This window comes from Castor canadensis, chromosome 14, assembly GCF_047511655.1.
Source record: "Castor canadensis chromosome 14, mCasCan1.hap1v2, whole genome shotgun sequence".
Classification (NCBI taxonomy): Eukaryota; Metazoa; Chordata; class Mammalia; order Rodentia; family Castoridae; genus Castor; species Castor canadensis.
The window spans coordinates 20,215,428-20,238,097 of record NC_133399.1 but is presented as its reverse complement, the minus strand read 5'-3'; the positions used below and the strand labels follow the sequence as shown (position 1 = coordinate 20,238,097).

General features: G+C 37.5%; 1 non-coding gene and 1 pseudogene across 1 annotated transcript; both read right to left on the bottom strand.

Annotated features, from left to right (window-relative positions):
* Nucleotides 1-11,763: 11,763 nt before the first annotated feature.
* LOC141416962 (U1 spliceosomal RNA) lies at nucleotides 11,764-11,929 on the bottom strand. Its single transcript, XR_012441609.1, has one exon. It is a non-coding gene; the product is annotated as a U1 spliceosomal RNA (small nuclear RNA).
* A 2,508-nt stretch (nucleotides 11,930-14,437) lies between these two features.
* On the bottom strand, nucleotides 14,438-22,405 carry LOC141416151 (olfactory receptor 1571-like; annotated as a pseudogene).
* Nucleotides 22,406-22,670: the final 265 nt, after the last annotated feature.

The following is a 22,670-nucleotide window of genomic DNA, read 5'->3' as shown; positions in this document are numbered from 1 at the left end:
AGGGATGTAAGAATAATTAAGGAGCCAGGTACCTGTGATGAATAAGGACCAGTAAGTGTGCAGGGGACTCCAGCATTGGGTAAAATTTTGGGGATGCAGCTCAAGTTAGGTGAAAGGAAGCTCCTGCTGAAGAAGTAAAGGGCTTTTGAAAGGGGATGAGAATGAGCAAGGGGAGCAAAAGACATGCTGAGAGAGGAGAAGCTGCAGTTAAACCTGAGGCTTCCTTCATGCATAGCCCAGTGCACTCTTCTAGAATTCTTTTTGTTTTCTGTTTTGTATTATTGTTTTAGTTTATTATGTGTAAACTTGTAGCAAATCATGTTTTAATACCACAGATCCAACCCCGGGAGAATTCAGACATGAGGACGCTTGGAACTGATAAGAACACACAATAGACATATTAGGGCAACTGAAATTGAGACAGCATGTACAAGTAAACCAAGCCCACAATTTAAAAACCCCCTAGATTGGGACATTAAAACATCAGTAACCTGGCCGAATTAAGACAAATGGCATTCAACTGCTGCTAAAATGTCAGAGTATCACTGCAGTTGAAATAAAAACTAAATGCTAATGATATGTTAAAATAATAAAGCCACACTTACATAACAAATATTCCAACACCATTAATTATGTCTGGGATAAGGAAACTAGGCTTTTGGGCATTATATCTAATAAAATGATCTTTTCTTTCTAAATTCTATAGACTCAAAGGGACTACTCAAAAAATGTGGCAAATTTCAAAATGGCTTAATATCTGCTATAAGTATCAAGCTTATATGACATCCAGATAATAATCATATACACAGGGGATGTCAAATTAAATAATCTGAAATTAATTTACATTGCTTATGTATAATTTACAAGCTATGCAAAGATGAAAATTCTTTCTTTAAAGGCTATTGGAGACTTAAGCATGTATGAAAGAAATTTAGAAATAGAAAAAGTAACAATATTCTAATGTGGACGTGGTTGCACATCTGCAGTGTTCAAAAATCCTGATTTCTAACCTCATTCATTCCTCACTCTGAAATTCTGAAATAGGGAAACAATGGATTTCCCTATTTACTTATACCAGGCTATGCCCCAGGGGAAATGTCTCTTTGTCCTGTTATTTCATTGCCCAGGATTTGCCATGATTTCTTTCTTACTCATATGTGCTCATTTGCAGACTTGCTTTGTGCCCCTTTTCCTTCAAGACAGAGGGATCGTGGAGGGAAAAGGAGCAGTGTGCACAATGTCAGGGACATGGTGTCAGGGTTGGTTCCCACACAATATAAAGCTCTGTGAGGAGACGGAGAGATTTTGTATCTGCCTCCACATTGGTGAACAAATGGCAATGTTGGGAGATATGATGTGTATTGAATTCCAGAACCTGAATTTTGCATAGTTCTCATTAAATAAAATTTTCCCATGCTGTAATTGCTAGGCAATATAACTGCTAGGAAGCTGAGGATGAGAAGAAAATAGATAATGTCCAATTAATTTTTCTCCCCTGGGGATATATCTGAGTTCAAAACATATGCCACACCCCCATGGAATCATTATAAAATGCTTTCCCCTACTGCTTTCCAGGGTTTTGGGCTTCCCCAACATCTTACCTTGGGCCCAGTCTTCTACTCACCTACTGGCTCTTCCCCATAATAAGGACCTTGCTCCTTATGTACTCATAAATCCATTGTAAATATTATAAAAAGTTCAATTTCAGAAGATGATATAACAATTATAAATAAATATTCACTCAACAGTGAAGAATCTATGTCTGACAGAGTGGTGCAAGTGGTAAGAGTGCCTGCCTAGTAATCCTTAAGCACTGAGTTCAAACCACAGTGCTATCAAAAAGCAAAGCAAAACAAGCAAACAAAGAGTGAAGAGTCTAAATAAATCAAATACTGGAGGATCTGAAGGGAGAGATAATAAAGAGGTCTTTATTATTATTTCATGTTCCAGAACAGATCATCCAGATAGAAAATAATAAGGAATCACTGTGTGAATTTCCCTTGCAGGTAAAAAAAAAGTTTGCCTCCAAACTAGGATGGTTCGAACAGCTGATTTAATGAATCAACCAAATCCAGTGTGGGTGAGTAAAATGAGTTTAAAGAGGGGTGAATTACCGAGCAGTGAAGGACTGTATTTCCCCCATCTTGACTGTATCTCTAGAAATGTTCCCACTTGAATTCTCCCAATTCCCTGCAGCCTCCTCCTGTCCTCCAGCCACCTTCAAGGGTCTTAATTTATATAGCATTAGATCTGCAGCAGAAACATGACCTGGAGCAACACCTGGAGTTTGAACAGAAGTAAATACAACTCAAGACAGAATCTGGGAAAACTAGGACCTCCATCTTTGCTCTTAGCAAGGGTCTCATTGACCTTGGCAGACAGTGTCCCACTGAGAAGGAGGGCTTCTTGTGCTGCAGTCTGTTACACAGATCAGCTAAATGGCAGTTTGCTACAAGATGGAGGTACTCTGGTAAGGAGTTGGACAAGTTGCACTACAGAAACATTGGTTGTAGTAACACTTCAGATCCAATGGAACTAACACAAATAAGTGGAACATTCTATCCAAAAGCAATAGAAATCATATTCTTCCCAGGTACACATGGAGAATTCTCTAAGAGAGATCAAACCCTAACCACAAAATTGAAGAAGACACTAGACGATTGAACAAACTCTAATGTTCATGGATAAGCAGAATTGATATTGTTAAAATGGCCATATTGCCATTAATGATATACAGATTCAATGCAATCCCTACCAAAGTTCCAATGACAATCTTCACAGAAATATTTAAAGAACCCTAAAATTCATATGAAAATCAAAGACCACATATAATAGCAAAAAAATCCTGCCCAAATGTATACTACAGATTCACAGTAAGTAAATCATCATTGTACTGACAAAAAAGAACAACCCAACACATAAACCAATAGGTTAGAATAGATAATCTAGAAATGACCACACACATCTTTAGTCATCTGATTATTTTAAAAGGTGCCCAAAATTTACATCAGAAAAAAAGAAATCCTCTTTAACAACTAGATAATAAAATGATGAAAATGTACCCACATGTAGAAGACTGAGACTAAATTCCTAACCCTGATCCTGGGCAAAAGTTAACTCAAAATAGAAAGAAGACATTAATATAATACATGACTCATTGAAACTGCCTGAGGAACCCATGGAGGTACATTTAACATTTTAGCCATAGGCAAGGACATTTCGAATATCACTGCAATAACTCAAGAAATAAGAATAAGAAGGACAAACCAGATTGCATTAAATTAAATAACTTCTGCACAATGCAAGAAGAAATCAACATTTTGAGCAGGCAGTCTACAGCACTGAAAAAATTCTTTGCCAGTTATTATTGTAACAATGCTTTACATCCAGAATATTCAAATGACTGAAATAATCAAACAGCAGATAATCAAATAATCCTGTCAATAAATGGGAAATTACCTGTACAGAAATATTTCAAATGAGGAGTTACAAATGACCAAAAATACATGGAAAATAGTCAACATGCTTAGCCACAGGGAAATGAAAATCAAAACTATACTGTGATTTCACTTCACCCCAGTCAGAATGGTGGTTGTCATAAAGGCAAAACAACACCCACAAAAAACAACAACACAAAAAAATGGCGGCTAGGATTTGAGAAAAGAAAATCTTCACATACTGTAGATGGAAAAAGTAAATTAGTTCAATCAGTATGGAAATCAGTATGGAGGTTACTCAAAAAATTCTGCTAATGTACCCCAAAGTGTCAGCTTACTATACAGACACCTACACATTCATGTTCATTGCTCACTGTTCACAATAGACAAGGCATTGAATCATCCCAGATGTTTATCAGTTGTTGAATGCATAAGAAATATGTGGTTTATTTATTTATTTATTTTTATTGTTTTATTATTCATATGTGCATACAACGCTTGGGTCATTTCTCCCCCCTGCTGTAAAGAAGAGTAAAAGTAAGACCTTTTTAGGAAAATGGATGGAACTAGAAATCATCTGGTTACAACAAATTAAGCAAGGTACACAAAGACAGGTATCACTTTTTTTTCTCTTTGTGGAATCTTGGAGGAAGAGAACATGAACCTTAAAAATGAAGTATTAGAGATGTAGAAGGTAAGAAGATGTAAGGGATGAGATAAGAAATGAAATAGAGGGGATAAATATGATCAACATACATTCTCTAAATTTGTGTGTTATAATGAAATCCATTACTTAGTACAATTACTATGTACTAATAAAAATAAAAAAGAAGAAAGCAATGCCATCATTTGCAGGAAAAAATATAGAGGCAGAGGACATTGGGTTGAGAAAAGTTAGCCATATACGGGAAAATAATTATTGCATGCTTTCTCTCATATTCAGAAACTGAGAAAAGAAGGAAACTGTAAAGTAGAAGAGTGATTGTTAGGGATGGGGAAGTGCCTTAAGGAGTTTAGAGACAGGGTAGGAAAGGTGCAGATTGACATGCTCCATACACGGTGTGTTCATATACAATCAATTCCATTAACCTAGGGAAATTAATGTATTGATAACTATATTACAAAGATAAAATACTTCCACAGCTTCTACAGAAGTGCTATGAAGTGTACATCCTTTCCATTTAACTAGCTCATTCTAGTATTACTACATATCCTAAGATGCACATATTTGAAGAATAAAATTTGCTTATTTAAATGCACCATAAAAATACAGAATTACAAACTGCATGGTTCCATTTATTTTCACAATTCGAAAAAGTGTACAAGAAGCATTAAGTGCTTTCTGAACTTAAAGTATAATATTTCTGAATCTGAGGTTCCTTACTTCTGAAAGCAATATACAGTAATAAAATTTATTGAGAATTAATGTTGTTAGAAAGAACTGAAATGTGGAAAATGTTTTATTGAGTCAAAAATATTCAAGGATGTGGGGTAAGAATTTATATGTATATGTACATATGTGTATGTATATATATATTTATACTTTTCTTTTAAGTAAGCTCATTCAAATACATGTGCACACCCATGGTCTCATTTATAAGTCCATGTATTAGGTGAAAGGAAACATGACAGAATTTGAGAAGATATGTTAAATGAATAAATATTTGAATGAATTTAAGATAAATAGATGCAGTAATATTAATAGACATGGGTCAAACGCTAAGGGGAGGACACACACAGGAGGAAGAGGGATAGGTAGGAAACCCAAAACTTGAAAGGGTTTGATGTGCCCACTGCAGAGGAGCAAATATAGTAACCTTAAAATGACAGAGGTCAAAATGGGAAGTGACTGTGAAGTAGTGAAGAGGTCTGGTAGAGATGAATCAATTCAGGTTGTAATACACATGTGCATGGAAGCAATGCTTGAAATCTCTATATAGCTATCCTTATCTCAACTAGCAAAAACACTGTCTTTCTTATTATGGCTTTTGTCTTCTCTTCAACAAAATTGGAGAAGAGGGCAAAACAGGTTCTTCCTGGAAGTGAGGGGGTGGGGGGACAGGGAGAGGGCAGGGGCAGGAGGGAGAAATGGCCCAAACTGTATGCACATATGAGTAAATGAATTTTAAAAAGTAAAAAAATGAATAAAATAAAATTAACAGATTATATATGGAAAGTAAATTCTGTGACCTTAATTTCTATAGTAAATTAATTTCCTCCTTATGCCATCAAAAGTTTGAAAATTGGAATCACATTTCTATTCACACAATGAGAACTTATCTGTACCTGCTAACTGCATAAAATATCACTCAAAGCAAAATTGTCCTCACCCATGGAAAGCTAAATAAATGGATTTAGAGGCTTAAATTCAGCTCTGTTGAACAAAATTTTATTTGTGTGAATGTTAGATTCCTACTGTTTTTGGGTCTATTGCCAAAAAATTTATTCCAATTGAGAATAATGTCAGCTAGTTGGCAGAATGTCAGCTCTCGCCCTCATTTCTTCTCACAGCAAGTATTTTATTATTCATAGAAAAAGAGTGCCTTTCTATGAGATTTGGTATCTGGTAGGAAGTTGTCACATTCTAGTGGAGTCAAAGTGTGTCCTAGTTTTCATTCACTGAGCACAATACCCGAGAACATCAATTTTGAGGAGGAAATATTTATTTTGGCCCATGTTTTCAGACAATGGTTATATGGCTCCATTCCACTTAGCTGAGTAGTGAGGTAGAACTTCATGGTGGGGAGTGTGTGATGGAGCAGAGATGCTACCTCATAGACTCCAAAGGACAAGAAGTAGACCAGAGGCAAGAGAGAGAGAGAGAGATGACAAAATATGCCTTTCAAAGGCATGTCCCCAGTAGATCCCAGCTACATCCCAGCTCTTAGATTCTACCACCTTGCAATAGCTCATTAAGTTATAAGTCCATCAATGGATTGATCCATTGATGAGGTCAGATCACCCACGATCCAATCAACAAAACCCAAGTCTCTATAAGGAATACTTCTGTGTTGGAGACCAAACCTTTAACAGATATGCATTTGAGAACCACTTCAGATACAAACCTCAACAGAGGGCAAATATTTTGGTGGTGCTGAGAATTGAACTCAGGCCATTGTGTTGGCTAGGTAGATGCTCTACAACTTTACCCACACCCCTTGTTGTTTTAGTTTTAATTCATTTTTCATGGCCAGTCTTGAAGGGATTACAGTCATGTACCACCATATTCAGCACAAAGTGCCATTTTAGAGGACAGTAGCCTGGTACAATTATGCTAAATACAGAGTCCACTGCTGATCCAGCAGCAGCTCAGGATCTGACTCTAACCCCACTCGATGGAACCATAGTGGCAATCTGATCAAACTGGGAACCCAAGGAGAGAAGCATTTTTCTGTGCAGAATCCAGTCTATAAAACTGGAGTAGGCCCCATTTTAACACTGTTAGATCCATCATCTGCATAGAAAGTCAAGAAGGAAAAATTGGGCTTGAACTACACTTCAGACCAGATGGATCAATCAAACATACATGAAACATTCTATCCAAGAGTGGAAGAATATACATTCTTAACTGCACATGACATTAGGACATTACTGGCTTATGGTTAAGTCTAACATAAAGGCACATTTATCAAAGGCTCTGGCATTATTGGAAGGTAGTGGCATGTTTATGAGGCAGAGCCAAGTTGGAGGAAGTTAGGTCATTTGGGTTGGGCCATAAAAGAGACATTAGGATCACAGGTACTTCTTCACTCTTTATATCTTTACAGCCACCATGAGGAAACCAGCTTTGCTCCACCATGCACTCCTACCATGATGTACTGTGTTCCACAGACCCAAAGCAACTAGCTTAAGTGATCATAGATTGAAACCACGGTTCAAAATCAGCTTTTCTGTCAGGTACTTGTGGCTCACACCTATCATCCTAGCTAGTCAGGAGGCAGTGATCAGAAGGTCCATGGTTTGAAGCCAGCCTGGGCAAGTAGTTTGTGTGACTCAATTTCAAAAAACATCACCAACAAGGGCTGATGAAGTGGCTTAATTGATAGAGCACCTGCTTAGCAAGCCTGAGGCCTTGAGTTCAAACTTATTACTGCCAAATAAATAAGCAAATAAATGAATAAATAAACCTTTCTTTTTAAAGTTGATTACCTCTGATATATTGTTATAATAATAGCAAGCTAAGTAATATAGACACAGCATTATTCTTAAGAAATTTATAGAAGTTAGAATCATATCAAGTATCTGACCATAATGGTATGAAACTGAAAAGAAATAACAGAAAGAAAACTTGAAAATTCCCAAATATATTGAAACCACATAACATGCAATTGAATGAACAAGAACTTAAAGAACAGAAATTAAAATTAAAGATATCTTGGGACAAATGACATTGAAGTACAACATATCAAGTTTTAAGATGCATCAAAAACAGTTAAAAGAGATAAAACAATAACCATCTACCTTTACAAAAAAGGTCTCAAACAACCCAATTACATTCTAAGAGAAGAAAAAATGAACAAACTAAAAGGTGAAAGATATTGTGGTATTTCTAGGAGATTGAAAGAATAATGCTACTTTGGCCTCTCTTACTTGTGGAAGCAAGAAAAATCTAAGGACGTGGAATCAGAGAGTAGAATCACTGGTTACCATATCCAGGCATAGGAGGAAGGGAGATGTAGGTCAAAGGTTACAAGGTTTTAGAACCCTGGGATGAATAAATCACATGAGCACTGTACAAATAACTCTACCTTACATGCTGGGAATGTTCTAATGTATATAATTTAGGTGCTTTAACTCATAAGAAGAATAAGGTTCTTAGAGCTCAGACCTCTCCAAGGCACCTGAGTTCATTAACAAGGGAGATTAAAACAAGATTACTGATTGGTAAACTGGTATCTTTGGGAGCACAGAATAAGAAAGAATTTCTTTTCTTTCCAGTCAGTATCCCACAGGGAAATCAGGTGGTTAACTACATTATTCTACACAAACAGTATGAGGTAAGAAGAGGGTAATACACCTAGTGAGCAGAGATAGGAGCTGATATCATCATCTCTGAGGTCTGTAGGTATGTGTAGGCTTGGGCTGGAAACAACATGGTGGATTCTCTGTGGTGTTAAGTCTGCATAGGGGACCAACACTTGAATCTTTCCTATAGTATTTACTGAGTCAGGGGCTATATCTCCATCATTGTCCACCCAGGGAGAAACTTGTTCTTACATAGGAAAACCTTCTTCCCAGAGACTCTATCCAGGTAAGTCTGAGAATAGGTAACATGGCTGGAAAACATCAAAGAGAATGGAACCTGAGAATGTTTACCTGAGGTCACCAGAGAATCAATCCCACCTATGGCAGAGCTCCACTGCTGTGGTTTCTTGCTCTCCTCATTAACCATTTTTTGATATTCCTGCTTTTATTGATCATGATGCATTAGCTTGTAGTGCTGTATGTGTTCATAAAACTGAAATGTGATACCAGCATTGAATGGATCAATGAAGGGTTCATTTGTGACAATGAAATGATAGTAATAGAAGTGTGACAGGAAGAGGGAATAGAAGGTATTAATTGATTCCAGAAAAACCACGTTGTCCGAGGATCTTTGCAATTGAAGAAAGTGCATAAATGGTGCATTAGTAATGGAGGGAAATGCAGTGGGGTAAGGGTATTCTTATATTTAGGATGAGTACTGATGAGAAAGATGCAGAGAAAAGAATTTTTGCAAATGTTATCTTGCAACAGAAGTTCATGAGAATTAGTGATCAGTTTTGTTTCTCACTCTGCATATTCACATGAAAAAATGTTAACAGGTAAATAAATGTTTGCATAAGAGCCCAAGTTTTTAATTAATTTGATACCTGTGAGTCAGAATGCCTTATTTGTTGGGTTGTGAGTCACTTACTTCTCTAGTGAAAAGTACTTCTGAAAACTTTCCCTTGTATATGAAGATGGGGTTTTCTGAATATTCCTGCTTTCCAAGCAAGGTATAGATTTGTTTTCATTTGCAAACTTCCTCTTTGTTGTTTAGTTCTTTCATGAATGTAATGATGAATTTGGGGGTAATGTGTAAACATTTATAAATTTTGTGTGGTCAGATCTATGAAGGACTCATAAATGTTTGTCCACATTGATCCTTGTTTTTTTTAAAGAATTGAGAAATTAATTTAACTTTATGTATTTAGGGGTCCTTATTTTACAAAAGAAGGCAGTGAAGGTTGTATGGTAAGAAGTCATGTTTTATACATGTTTCCAACTTATTTCTCCTTTCTGTAATTCTTTGCTTTTTAAATTTTTGTGATTAAGTATATTTCTTAAATCTTAAAACACCACATGAAATGTATTCATTCTTTTTACCATTTGAATAAAGCTCATTTTATCATTATTAAGCATATTTGAATACACATATGTTTATGTAATATAAATTTAGGTCATGTTATTTTTTTTAATTTTGGAAGATTTCTTCTCATATTCTATTGTTCCCAAGTTTTTGACAATTTAATCTGAAGATACCAATGCATTGTGATACCATTAAATAATTGCCATTTTTTATTTTTTCATTTAATATTTTTCATTTAAGTGTTTTAGGTTTTCATTTAATATTTTCTCATTGCATGCTGTATGCATACATGAAATATACTGAACCCCATTAATATATATATATAATAAATTAATGTTAATAAAAATTAAATTATAAAGATGGATATGGTAGCAACTGAAATAGTGATCTCTAGAGGCTAGTAGTGTAGGGAAGAGAGAATGAGAGGTACCAAAAATATGGGTACACATTAGGAATAGGTTCTAATGTTCTACAGCATAGTAGGGTTATTATAGTTCAGAGCAATTTATTATAAATTTTTACAAGCCTATAAGTTTTATAATCAGAAGAAAAAACATAAGGTTACCTCTAAAATTCAACCTGAGATTTTTATCATGTGTTTTTATAAAGAATTAAAGATTATAATATGAAACATTATAGCATGAAGAAATAAACATTGCTTAAATAGAGGAAAATGCTAGTTAATTGATTTAATTGTTACACATTGTATGCATGAATCAAGTATTCACATCATATCCTATAAATATGTAGAGTTATTATGTGCCAATTTACAAAGCAATAACTAAAAAAATCAATGAGGGCGTAACAAATAAAAACTTAAAACAACCCTGATAGTCCCTGCTTACTTTTATGTTTTTTCTCTTCAACAAGCACCAGATCTGAGAGAAAATATGATGCTTGTCTTTTGTGAGACAAGGAAGAAGGAAAAAAAGAGAAACAAAAGTGACTACCTCTGGAAGAAGAATGGATGAAGAGGAAGGGAAGAATAAGAAATGTAATAGAGGATATGAAAACATTCCAACTTCAATGAATGTAACACTACTTTAGTTTTTTTCAGTGATAGAGGCTGAGAAAATATTTCTTACCATTTTCTTAAACAGCTAGTGGCATTGAACAAATATTCATACATTTTATCACCACTTTGATTTTCCTGCTATTATCATCTGTTCATTTTTCTACCGTTATTATTTCAAGTGACTTTTAAAAATTGTGGTTCCTCCCTTAATTTGGGGGGTGATAATTTCATTATAAAGTTTTAACATTTTATTTAGGTACCTTTGTCTACCTACTTACTACTGAGTTTGTTAACTTATAATGGTTTTTCTTACTGTGGATTTCATGTACATTCTCTGGGTGTTCATATAAAGTGACTTATACTTTTAAGTGAGGGCTCTAATCTTTCTAATTTTTGGTAAGATATATGAAGCAGGAAAACCTTTATTTTATTCCAGACAGATGACATTTATGTTAGCTATTACTCCAAAATTCAACCTTCTCCAACTAAACTGATATTTTTGGTGGTACTGGGGATTGAACTCTGGGCCTCAAATTTGCTAGTCAGGTGCTCTATCACTTGAGTCACATTGCAAGCCCTCTCCAACTATACTGAAATGAAACCTTATATGTCAAAAGACCACATTCATTGAGACTCAATTCCTGTTTCATTCAGCAAACAATAATGGTGTATGTACAACATGGCATAATATCACAATATTCTGATGTTACAGTGTGGTATGTCATGTTCTTTGTAAATTTAATTATGAATCAATGTTTATACCTTTATCTTGTTGCTGATTTATATCTTGCCTCAGTTACATGTTTTGTTTAATTTTGTTTTCTGGTGTAATGAATGGACCCCCCCCAGACTGGTGCTCTAATTCTGGGTCATGTCCCAGTCCTCATGATAGGTTTTTGTGGCTCCATTCAACTTTTAAAGTACTGTTGTTTGAAACAGCTCCACCAAACCTGGAAATAGTCATAAGTTTGGTTTTTTTTTTAGAGCGCAAACACAGTCCCCCACAACCACAAATTTTGCAGTTGAGTTTCCCACATTTGGGGAAATTGCAGAGGTCAGTACATCCAGAGTGCAATGGATAAGCCTGCCCTGGGAAAACCACCTTCGTGATCATGGTAAATGGTATCTCCCCTGCAAAGTAAGTATAGTTATAAGTGTTATGATAACTATAGATAAAGCTCACACTTGGCAATGAAGTAAATTTGTGCAGTTCTTCATAGAGGAAAATCTGAGACCATAGTTTTTCTGTTCTGCGTCTCTCATTCTTCATCTATGCTACTGTAACTGCTCTTGTATATGATGAGGAGTTTTATATATTAGTATATTTGATAACTGCTTATTGGTGTTTCTAAAAGTTCAATAATTTTATTGTGTAATCAACACAAGATATTTGAAGATGCTTATGTTCTACAGTGTGATTTTTTTTCAAATACTCAGAGTAATTAGGTTATTCATAACCTTGAATTTATGTCATTTCTTTATGGTCAGCACATTAAAAATTCTTTCTTCCAACAATTTTAAGATATGTAATGTATCATTGTTAACTGTATGTACCCTGAGGACATATTCCTCTTAACTGAAGTATTCTTCTCATTTTACAATCTTATTTCAATTTTGCTTGGTGTCCACTACAGTTTGAGGCAAAACAGATCACCAGAGGCAACACCATTTTTCTCAGCTGGATAATTTTATTCCCTAGATTAGATTTTTAAAATGTTAATAATATATAAATTATGAAGCAATTACTTGTTCTTAGTAATCAGGAACTGGAAATGGAGGGAGATTGATTTGGCCTTAAAAGGACTATACTGTGTTTCTAGGGTCAATAGAACACTTTCACATTTTGACTATTATCACTGGTAATATCCTGGGTGTGATATTTTACTATAGTTTAGTTGGTGTTGTCATTGGGGAAACAGACTAACTAGTGCACTGATCTCTACATGTTCTTTCTATATATGCATACTAATCTACAATTATCACCAAAGAAAATAATTAAAACTATAAATGGAAAAAACCCACTCAAAATAGTTTTTCCTTACCTTTCATTTTTATTGCCGTATATTAATTGGGGACTGTAAGGGATTTCATTATGACATTTCTACTCATGCATAAAATGTATTTTGAATACAATCACTCCTCTATGGCTCTCTCTTAACACCCCTCCCCATTTTCTCATTTCCTTCACCTTACCTATTGGTACCCTGTCTGTTTTAATGACTTCTGATTCTTTCCAGGCTACTCATGCAATCCAAGGCAATCTCATTATCTTTGGTCATCCAATTAAAAGTCCTTATTTCAATTACTACCTGATTTCCCTTTTTCTACATAGCCTCCCATAGTCAGAGGTTCTGGCAATTAGTATGTGACATCATTGAGACGTTATTGTTCTGCCCACTATGGTATATGGCACAATTTGGGTGGAGTTTGTGGGAAATATGTATTACATTTTTGAAAAATACAAACTCACAAACATTGTTAAGCAAAAATCAGAAAAATACATATTGTACTTTTTTAGATATATAAAGTTGAAAAGAGCAAATGGTACTGTGTGCCATGAGACATCAAGATGTGGGTACCATGTGGGGTGATGATTTGAACTAGTCACCAAGGTAGCTTCTGTGCAGCTTTTCATGTTCTGTATTTTGTGGGGTTCTGCTTACTTCAAGGATTTTCAGTTTGATTTGATCCTTTGAAACGGTATTTTACCTATGCATACTCTACATGACTTAAAAATTTGTTTATTAGACAACCCCATTTAACACTTTCTCCCCACTGTACTCAGGGAAGAATTTCCAAATTCAGAATCTCTGGGCTGATCCTAGGCTTGCCAAATTAGCCTCTGCATTTGAATAGATCCACAGGTGAATAACACACACTGAAAGTGCAGAAGTCTTGGATAGAACAATATTTCTCAATCTATTGTTGACATTTGTGGTAGATAATTCTTTGTCATTGGAACTGTCCAGAGTACTGTCAGATGTTGAGCGGCAGCCTTGGCCTCAACCCATTAGATGCCAGTTACACTTCCCTAATTGTAACTGTCAACATATACCAAAATACTTTCACAATTTCTTTGGAGGCAAAATCATACGTGGTTGATGACCACAGGTCTAGATCATGAGAAATAGAAAAATTTTTATTGGAGTTGCAATCAAATCCAATCCATTATTTGGTTCATAACTTTAGTAAAATCACTCAAAACTTCCGAGCCCCATTTCTGAAAATTAAGATTCACCTTCCCAATAGTACTGATGACCAGAGTAGACATTTTCCCCAGTATTGGACATTGAAGCCAGGACAATTTACATGCTAGGCAAGTACTCTACTACTTGAGCCATACTCCTAATCTTTTGATAATTATGAAGTAATACAGGGGAATAAATACACATGTCAGTGAGATCAGAACAGTTAACAAGGTAGGCTTACAGAGAAGTTGAAACTAAAGATATGTAAACTCCAGCAAATTAGTAGAAGTGAGATGTACTTCCACATTCTGAGAAAACATTTCAAGTTATTCCTCTAAGGATTGGAGTCTCATAATCAACAGCTCTGTCTTAGTGCCCTGAAAGTGGACAGTTTTGGTATTTTCTCAAAACAGTCTTTTAAGAGCCGTATGGATGGTTTTGTTCCTTGGACTGTAAAGGAGGGGGCTCAGCATGGGGTGACCACACTGTACATCACTGAGGCTGTGGTAAATGAGTGTGAGTTTTGGATTACAGAAGAACTGAGGTACACTCCCATGGCAGTGCAATAAAATAGACAACTGAGAGGTGAGACACACAGGTAGAAAATACCTTGTACTTCCCCTGAGCTGATGATATTTTTACATAAGGAGGAAAGTATGTTGGCATAAGATTAAAGGATGCCAGTAGGAGGGCCACCACCCAGTAATGCAGCTACTATATTCATCACAATATTATTAAGAAAATTGTAAGAATAGGCAAGGAAACCAACAGATTACATTCACAGGACAATGTGGAATTTCTACTTCTGTGCAGAAGTACAGCCTCAGCACCATGAAGCTTTGTAACAAAGAATTCAGGGCACTTCTGATCCAGGACACCAAACCCAGAAACCCACAGAACTGGGGCCTCATGATGAAAGTGTAGTCCAGGAGGTGACATATGGCCCCAAAGTGGTCATAGTACATTGCAACTAGGATGAAGTCATCTGACCCCCCTCAAAAAACACTAACAAGTACATCTGAGTGATGCTACCTGCATAGAAAATTACCTTGCTCTGTGTGTGGAGGTTCACTAGCATCTTTGGGACAGTGGTGGACATGAAACAGATGTCCACCACATGCACAGGAAATAAATGTGAGTCAACTCCCTGTATAGATATCCTTATCGCATCTAGTAAAAACCCTTGGTCCTTCCTATTATTGTTTATACTCTTTCTTCAACAAAAGTATAGTGACCAGGTACATGAAAAGGAACAGTGCAAACATGAGGGGATGCATTTCTGGGTACTGTGAATATCCTAAAAGAAGAAAATCTGATATTTTTGTATAATTTCGTAGTTCCATATGCTGTATGTGACTAGCAGAGATGACAAAAATAACTTGGTTATATTTTGTATGAAGTCTTCTTTTGACATCCCCTGTACCATTTATGTTTAGGAATTCTTATCTATATATACTCTTTACTCAATATGTTGGTTATTGTACAGTTTTATTAAGAAACTTTTATGCATTGAGGAAGATAAATTAACTTCCAGTAATGTGCATGCATTGTGTTGACAATGAGTTTAGGGTGCTGGGAAATCAATCATGGAGAAAGAATATAAATGGGTAGGGAAGTTTGCAATATTTAAGAGCTAGAAAAGAATTTTGAATGTTTTCTCCTTAAATATAAATGTAGGAGAAGATAGATGTGTTTGAACATTTTACAATGCATACACTTTTTTCAACATCACATATAGCATCCCATGAATTTGTTCAGATTTTTTGTCATTTAAAAGAAAAATAATTGTTATACAAAGGTCTAATTGCTATGAAGAATAGTAGGCAGGTTAAAAGAATAATGGATAGAGTTGATTTTCATGGTGTTTAGGCAAATCCAATAACCAAGATGATATTTGAACAGACTTCATTGAAGACAGCATTAAAACCACAAGATTATTGCAAAGGTTAGTGTCTGGCAGGAAGAATTAGTGCAAAAGTCCTAAGAATGGATTTTTTTCACGTTTTTCAGAATAAAGGCATCTTGTGACCAGAATGAGCAAGAGGGAGTTGAGTCAGAGATTCTGTCTGAGAATTTGAAGGAAGGAGGGTCCTCCCTGCTTCTGCAGAAATGTTAAGATTTTCAAGATGACGTGTGTCGTTCATTCCAGTGACATCCCCTGTATTTTGATTTAATAGCCTCATTGAAGAATAATCAGTACACAGATAAGTGCACATATGTTTCATAAACAAATAGACAGTATTAGACATATGCAAGCCCTGACCACACCATCACCACAATCAGTGTTACAAACATATCTCAATATCATTGACTGATTTGACCACACAGTTTATTAACTATCACACATTTCCAAATATATCTATATAAATGGGAAACATGGCATACAGAGAAGTTAGTAAAAATGCTATTCAATTTTTCCTTTGAAAAAATGCAATCAAATGATAAACACTCTCATTCTACATAAAACTACAAAACTTGCTCAAATTATTTCAAATGGCAAAAAGAAAGAAAAAGTCAACAAACAGTTGACTGAGCAGTAATAAAGAATTTCAGCGAAAGATATTTAGTTTTTCCATTTACCTGTCAAATAAAACATTCTGTGTTCATGTGAATCTCCACATGAGGGAAGAAACTGAGAAATGTACATCCCACTAGTGGCAGTGCCAGATAGTGTTCATAAGCAATGATTTAGTTAGATCTTTGTAATCAGTATGAATACAGGCTCATGTACATGCCTTATTAACAAAAACAGAAAATGGCCACATCTCACTGTATATCCTGCCACAACAAAAAATCAATTTTACTTCTCTCTAATTGCAACATGCCTTGGATATGTTCTAATTTTAAGGGAAATGCTTTACATCACTTCTTCACAAAGTCTCATCCCATTAGATTTCCTTTTCCATTACATAGTTGTCAACAGCAACCTATGCATTGCACAGTCTAAAAACAACCTCTCTTTGCAAAATATTAAATAAGTTGGCAATTAATTACTCCTAAGCAAACAAGCTCAGTGAGCCCTCAGCTCTGGGCTAGGCAGCTATGGTCCTCAGGTGACACCAGGTGAATTTTGTCTTTCCATTTATTTTTCACCTGTCTCATGGTATCTAGGAGTATCTCAGACTCACCTGAATGGTCAAGCAGGCTAAAGTAGGGCAAGTTCAGGACTCATAATAAAAAAATATTACATCTTAGATTAACCATGCTTTAGCTCAGGGACCACTCTCACTTGGCTGGGAACCCACATGTCCCTCCCTACTCATTGATTATTGAAAGTGAATCACCTGATCCTCCCCTTTCCACAGATTGTGGTAGGTTATAAAAGCACCTGAAGGGCAGAAACATGCTGTCTGGGCCCCACTGTGCTTCCTGTTGAATTTCTCTTCCCTAACTTTTAATAAACTCCTTTTACATCAATGTGTCCTTTTGTTGGAGACAATGTGGTTATTTTTTCTGGGATTTACTGTGTGTCTAGAATTTGCCTTAAATTCCCTAGCCAGGGGGCCACAAGCAGCTTTCTGCAAGCTCAGAATTGTCACAGACCTCCAGCTGGGCTCTGTGGTCCTGTGACTGTGACCACAGTCTGGAGGTGGGGGGCAGAAGGGAAACTCTGTACCAGCTTGTTTCTCTGTAACTGGCTTGTCTTTCTGACCACATGTGAACCATCTATGGCAAAAATCCCCTGTTACATCACCCACCTGGGGGATATATAACTCACCTCCTGACTCTGATGGGGCTCAGGGCTTTGAGAATTTATCTCCCCTGAGTCTGCTAGCATAATAAAAATTCCTGCTTCCTGCAAAGTGGTCTCAGTGACTTTGTTTCCCTCACCATTTACTGCAACACTTTCATGAATTGTTTCTGGTGGGATATGAAAAATTTGGAGTTCTTCTGATCACAGAGTGCATCAGCACCATTAACATTCAGTGAGCCAGCCAATGAGCTACAAAGGTAAAATGCTATTTTTATTAATTTGTTATCTTCTTAAGCCATTCCTCCCTGTCCCTTTCATGTCAGCATCCTACCCAGAGCATGCTGCTGGGGGATGGTTGGATGCAACCATCTTTATTAGCTCAGACCCATCTAGAACAAAGCATGTGATGCCTAGGGGCCTAGCACACTTGCAAGCTTATTTGGCTGCATCCTGAAAGAAATGCTGCTTGGGAGGATGGAACAACAGGGTTGGCCAGTGCTATGGGGCAATGGTCCACCATCTGACTCAGGTGGAGAGGGAAGGAAAACCTGTGAAGCCTTAAGTTATCTTTCTTGGTAGCTGCTCCTCTTTCCTAGGCAGCCATGTGTCAGCACCTTCCCTTTCCTTCCCTCTTCTTATTTCTGTTTGCTCCCTTTCTAATTCCAGGGCCCAGGCAGCCACATGGCCCAGGAACAATGTTAGCAATGGAGGCTTCAGCCCTGATGGCTACACTGTTGCATAAGAGGTTATGTCCCACCCACCGGCTTCAGGCCTTATCTCTAAAGTGAGAACAATGGGGTCAGATTTTAAGGTTAAAATATTTACTAAGAAACTCTTAGCTTTGGATTCTGTTGGCCCTGGGCTGTTTTTCTGGGTTTGGGTCATTGTCTTGTTAAGAGAGATACTGAATAATCCATTGGTTCCTGTTCTAATGGATGTAGAATTTTTTTTTGAAATCCATGGGTTTTACTCTGCCTAGCTCCTCAGTTTGGGTTTTTGTTTTTTCATTTGCAAAAACCTCCCTGTTCTGAACATAGTTGTTTAAGATGTGGATTGCTCTTGGGAAAAATGTGAATTAGGCTTTAGAGTGAATTTAGACTAACTTTAGCCTTGGGCTCTGGTTAACTAATCCTAAATACATATTTGTGAAGTCAGAAAGTAAAATGAGAGGGATTCTTTCATGTGGCCACCATTTTTCTACTGACTTTCAGAGGAACAAGGGATTTGCTTGTGTTCCCAGTATTTACCCCAACTGTCAGCACCAGCCTGGGGGTATCATCTTGTAGTCTGTGAGGCTTGAGCACCTGCCTGGGCTGCAACAGTGGCACTGAAGTGTTCCCAGGAGCCAGCCCCACCCACTCTGAGCCTGCAGAGCCCACCTCTGCCTTTACAAGCTAAAGGTGAAGAGGAAGATAGCCTTGAAACAGGGTTGTAAAACATGGTAAACTGTCAATTAAAAGCTGTAACCTTGGACAGAGCTGTGAGGAATTGCCCAAGAGAGCCATGCAAAAGTTTGGGACCAAGATGAAAGGCACCATGCAGAGATAAGCACCCATTCCTGCCTTCCTTTGTCTCCACTTGTAAATAAACTTTCCAAAGCAGGCCTCCCCCCTGCTCTTATCTAAACCTTAGGTCTCTAACCCACTAGTAGCCCTACTTTATGGGAGAGCACATTCCTTGTAACCTGATACCCTGCACTGCCTTTTAAATATCCTGTGAATCCTTTGTTCGGGGCTCAGACACTGGTACACGTCTGGGCCCGCTAGTGTAAAAATTAAAATCTGAGTTCTCCACTCCTCCGAGTGTTGCTTGGTTTCTCCTCTGACAATATTGCCACAACAAAGGCACCAGCTCTGGAGTGTGCTGTCTAATAAGAAAATTAATAAAATTTTGTTCTCTATAGCTCAAAGTACTATGTCAAAGTCTAAACTTGTTTAAGGTCATTTCCAAATTGTAGGTCTATAAACAGCAGTGTTCTACAGGATTTGGATTCTTGGCTTTCTAGGTAATAAGAAAGCCCCTTTATGAGGAACTCCAGGAACTAATTATAAACACCTGGAGTAAAGTGGACAATAACAAATCTTACCAAAAATGGTTTACTGCCATTTGCCCTTGTGACCAAGTAGTCATAGGCTGCAGAATTTTTCACTCTTTGAATAAAACTGAAAGATGGGACATTATATTCAAACAGTGAAAAGTTCTGCAGCCTACTACTATTTGGTCTTTTTGTTAGCATGCCTAATTCTTGGACACCTGTCTTTCAGGGGAAAATGTATTTACTCCTATAACAGATTGCTATTTTGAGCCTGTGTGTTGTATGTAATATGTCTCTATGTTCATTTGAGAGGCCCTTTGGAGAGACCGTGTGGTCACAGGGAATGCTGCGACCATGATGGAGCCACCACATGTCCTCCCTAGGAATAAGAAACTCATTGGTGATGCCATCTGGCCATCCTCTTGGAAAATTATAACTAACTTGCAATTAAAATTCTCTAAATTAATATAGTTTTTATACTTTAATCTCTTAATGGTAGGAATCCAGCTGATTAATCTTCTAAAACTAATGACAATGAAATAGTTTAAGAGTGCACTGTTTTATGTGTTATTGTGTGCTTTCTGTATGTCTTTACTACCAATTGTGGCCACTTAATTTTTTTCTTTTTTGAGCTCATTATGCACACTTATATCCTTTGGCATGCCTAGGTTATAACATATGTTTGTCTGTGTGTGTGTTTAGATGTCTTTAAGATAGTTCTTAAACTACTTTCATAAAGTTAATATGCACTGCTACCTCAAAAGTTATCTAAAGTTCTAATCCTAGCCCAGCCTGACTGTAATTTGCTTTAGGAATAAAGAACGTTTACAGACAATAATCTCAATCTGTTTCATTCTATAGTGAGTGTAATTTACATTTAATTCTTTTAATTTAATTTTCTTCCTAAATCTTTTTTAGGTATTATTAGGAAAACATCACACACCACACACAAAGGAGGCTCATGAGAGGTATCTCATGTCCAAAAGTTTAATAAGCAGGCTGGCTGGCCAAGAAAAATGGTGCAGCAGCTTCTCCCAGTGGGTCTGGCCTTGAGTAGCATTTGAGAGAAAGCAAGGGCTAGGGACGGGAAAAGAGAGGTGGCAGGAGATAAGGGACAGTGAGGCTTGGTTCTGCAAAGGATGAAACCAGCTGCGGCTCAGGCTGCAGAATGATGGCAAGGGGCAGTTCTTATCATTTCCCCATTTTTTGTTTCTTAAAGAGAGAGGGAGAAGAAAAGGGTTTGGTATTGGGGAACAGTTTGATCCTCTGGCTGCTTCCAGCTGGTGGAGGGTGGCACATGTTCTCAGGAGTCCTTAGGGTTTGGTTTCTTTGTAGGGGTTAGTGTGGGGGTCACCTCGATGGTCTCGGAGAGGTAGATACCCTTGGAGGAGGAGTTGATTGGATCTTTGGTTAGTGGCTGCAGATATGTGATCTAGTAAAAAATTTTGTGAAGTTTTTATAATGCAGGGGAGAAAACTCAGGAGGGTAAAGACAACAATAAGGGGCACTAGAAAAGGCTAGCGCCAAGAGAGCAGAGGGGATTGAGTCCAGTCTAGGACAGGGGAGCTTTTTGTCCTGTGAAGTTGGATTTCTTTACTTAAGTGAGACAGGGTATTAATATTTTGTTCTACTAGGCCTGACTCATTAATATAGTAACAGCATTCCTTTTGGAGGAAAAGGCAACTGCCTCCTTTTTCAGCAGTTAAGAGATCTAGGGCTCTGTGGTTTTGTAAGGCAACCTGAGCTAATGAGGTGAGTTGTTACTGAAGGGAGGCTAGAGAAAATGAGGTTGATTCAAGAGGTTGATTTTGCTCCTCGAAATCTTTTGCAGAGATGACACTATGGGCCCAGTGGCAGTGATGGAGGAGGCCAGGCTAATCCCAACCATAATGGGTAGGAAGGAGGCTCATGGTTGTTGGGTGAATATAACCAAAAGAATTCAGCCTTTCCATAGAGAGTAAGTTGGGGAACCATTATTACTGAAAGGCAGGGGCCTGGAGTAGAGGCATTTATACAGGTGTGTAAGGAGCCGTTGGACCAGAGGTATAGTCCAGAGGGTGGGAAGGTTTGAGTAGTTATAGAGTCATTAGAGTGACAGAACTTGAGGAAACTAGCTCCAGAGGAGAAGTGGACAGAGGTATAATAGCAGGTGTAGGAGGGAAGTGAGTATTGGTCTGGGTCAGGTTTCCATAGAGGTATAGAAGTCAAAGGGGCACAGCACTTAGAGCTTTGGGACATAGAGGTGGGGGCAGGGATAGAGAGGTTGATGGGTACTGCTGCCAGCAGGGGGCACTGGAAGGAGGCACACAAGAAACAGTGGGTAATGTTTATGGAACTGGTAGAATTAAGAAACTGTATAGAGGTTTCTATAATTTGGATCCAGGATGATAGGGTTGTGTATGTAGGACCTTTAGGGAGTTGGCCCTGGAATGTCTGTTTAGCCTTTAAGATGTTTGAGGAGAGTTCTATCTCTGATTGGGGAGCCATAAGCCATTCTCTAGATATAAAGAGGGTTCCTGAGGGTTGTAAACTAGTACATGAGTAGTACATGGAGACTTTGACCCTGTCCTGCCAATGTTGGTTCCAGGGATCAGGGATGTAGAGGAAGAAACCTGAGTCATTATAATGGGCACCTACCGTACTACCTGTTGGACACTTTTCTGAGATCCAGTGTTTTCTGCAGCTCCGATATGGGCAGCCTCCATATTCCTCTGACCATTTAGCACCCTTTTTAGGATATGGTTGGGTTTGATCAAAGAAGAAGCAGATATAAGGGAGGATGATATACATCCCCACAAGATGTGGTACAATGGACTTAGGTGTAAACAAGATGGGGAGAGCCTGACTACACCCCATAGGGGGGCAGTCCCCAGAGCCCATGTGATGTGTGATGTTGGCTGAGCCTGGTTTATAGGTTTCCCAGATCTTGAACCTCCAGAGATATGATGGAGATAAGGAACTGACCAGGAG